Source organism: Sciurus vulgaris (assembly GCF_902686455.1).
Source record: "Sciurus vulgaris genome assembly, chromosome: 1".
Taxonomy (NCBI): Eukaryota; Metazoa; Chordata; class Mammalia; order Rodentia; family Sciuridae; genus Sciurus; species Sciurus vulgaris.
Window position 1 is genome coordinate 99,583,733 of NC_136461.1, and position 2,919 is coordinate 99,586,651.

Sequence of the window (2,919 nt, forward strand, 5' to 3'; positions counted from 1 at the left end):
TCTGCTGGAATAACTTGGAGTGACTAATTCAGTTCTGTGTCTTACACCTTCATGTACTTCTTGGCTCTGGCAGCAGAGTCTGGAGTCTGGAGGCTGAGTTAAGAGCAGACACATCCTAACACTCAGAGTCATTAGAGAAGAGGAAGCAGGGAATCTACAGGTCTTGAACACAGTGGTGTGTGTCCTGGTGTACCAGATATGCTGGGTGCAAACTTGGATGACAAAGGGAGGGATCACCAGTTCTGGAGGCTGTGAGAAGGCAGCCTGCTGGGATCTGAGGACGGTACTATAAAGATAAGAATGCCAAGAACTGGTGAACAAAGTGGGTGAGCTGGATGAGCCTGGACATTTGCATTCTGAATATTTCCTTCTTCTCCACTTCTCTGTTTTTCCTCTCCTTTCCTCTTTGGCATACACAGTGGCCCCGACACCTAAATATATGACAACCAGAAAGCAGCTGTCAATAACCAGTCCACTTGCTTCTGCCCTTGGTGGTGTTTATGTCTCCTGTGTAGCTGACTAAAAGGAACTTGGAGAAGCAGGAGGCTGGTGCTAGACCAGGGCCTGCCCTCCTGGCACAGACATGAGGCAAAGCCCTCACTGGCAGCCTGATTTCTTCAGACATCAGGGCTCAAGCTTTGGGCCTGTGCTAGAGAGGACTGGCCTCCTTGGAGAAACTTTTTAGCACCTGCCTTCTGAGCACCTGTCTCTGAAGGACAGCTTCTCATTCAGCCATGGCCTTTGCATTGAACCTCTACAGCTGCTGCATTACTATCACAAGCCATGTCTGATGGCTCTTGGCTTGCATATGAGAAGTTGGAGAGCTGTTCAGGCAGTCAAGTTTACATTAAATATTAGATCAGAGAGGAGAGGACTGTACACACTTCATAGCATGACCTCATTGGGATGGATATTTATTTGCTGCTCTCCTGGTTCCCCCAAATTAATAATTGAGTAAAATCCTGTTTTGACATTCAGAGCTGATTTGCTTACATTCTGCTGAAGTGCACCTGATCCATGAGGGAGTGGGTGTGTGTCAGGAGGCTGGGAGAGGGAGGGCAGTCGACAGAAGCATTAAAATGGAGGTATGGGTTGCGCACTGACTTATACATGAAAATACAATTCAGTCCTGAAAGTGTGGGTCCCTACTGTGATGAACCTTGGATTAGGGTACCGTGTGAGAATAAAGTCATGGAAACTTCTGTCTTCTCTCGGAAATTAATAATAAACCTAAACAGCAGAATGCAAACAGAGGTTGCCCTCGTCCCCCCACCTCAGTCACTCACATTCAAATACAGATCAGAGCATGTCTGATCAAACACATGAAGACCAACCTAGGCTCTGGGTTTTGAGATTTGCACCATCAAAACCTACAAGAAAATCTCCCTTATTAAATATGCATTTCCATATAACACAGTGGTGGGAGCATCAGCTCTAGTGCTTCATGGGAATCTGGTTCTCTCCACACTAGCTGTTTGAGCTTAGAAATGCCACTGACTTCTCAGTGCTTCGGTTTCCTCATCTGTAAAAGGGGGATTACAGTGCCAATTTCATAGAGTTGCTGAGAGGTTTAAAGAAATTAAAAAATGTCTTTGTTTCCAACAGTGCCTGCCATACAGGCAGGGCTCAGTAGCTATGACCATTTTTCCAAAGATCTGACCCACTTCCTCACTGTTGGCAGAGCAAACAACAGATGTTCCGGTCATAGGAGAAAACAGACACCCAAACAAGGAAGAGAATATTTTCCTGATTTAAAGAGAGAAAAAGAGGTCTTGATGGTTCCTAGACTGAGACCCAACTCCATCTAACTCATCAAATGAATAGTGAGGTTCTGCCATGCGTAAGGCATGGGCAGCTGTTAGAAAAAGAGATGCTTGAGGCCTGGAGGCCTTATCCTACTTCAGGAGGTGAAATTCATATAAGAACAAAGAGTACAACTTGATAATTACCTTAAAAATTTAGGAAGTTGTGTTAGCTTTCTGTCTCTGTGACAAAATCAGAGATAATCAACTTAAGAAGGGAGAGGTTTATTTTGGCTCACAATTTTATGGTCAGTCCTTTATCAGATAGCCTGTTGCTTTTGGAGCTGTGGTAAAATAATACATCAGGGTGGGAGTGCATCGTCTTGCTTCATGGTGGCTGGGAGGCAAGGAGAGAAAAAAAGAGAGAGAAAGGGAACAGAGTCCCACTACCCCTTTCAAGGGCATGCCCCCAGTGACCTAACTTCCTCTCACTAGGCCCCACCTCTTAAAGATTCCACCATCTCTTGATGATGCTGCAGGCTGACAACGATGTGGGCCTTTGGGGAACATTTCAAATCCAAACTATAGCAGAAAACTCATTAAGTTGTGTGTGGGGGGTGAGGAAACCCCTCTTGTGCATCAGAGAAGAAGGTATTAAGAGTAGCATGAATCAAAGTGGGGAGACAAAGAAGCTTGTCATGTGTCTGAAAATGGAGTCTGGTTTGGTTGGACCACACTAGCGTAGCAGGGTTGCTTTGAGCTATCAATGGATCATGGGAAATGCAAAGTCAGGCTTTTCATCAACAGGCAATGGAAGGCCACTCAAGACTTTCTGAACAGGGTAGTAGAAAGAATGTAGCAGTAGAATCTTTTATATTTTAAGACTAATAGAAATAGTGGGTGAGGAAGATGAAGGAATCAAAGATGACAGCATAGGTGTTTTTGTTTTGTTTTGTTTTGTTTTGTTTTGATCATTGCTGTTGTTTTGTTTCTTTTTGTTCTTCCCCTCCAGGGTGACTAAAGCCATAGTGGTATCTGCTATGAACAGCAATATCAGAAGAAGGGGATACTTCACTGGGAGAAAGAAAATGCTTTGCTTGCACAGCTTGGATGAGAAGTGCCAAGGAGTCATCCCAGTGGCATTGACTGGCAGGTGACTGGAAACGGAGGAGGAGCT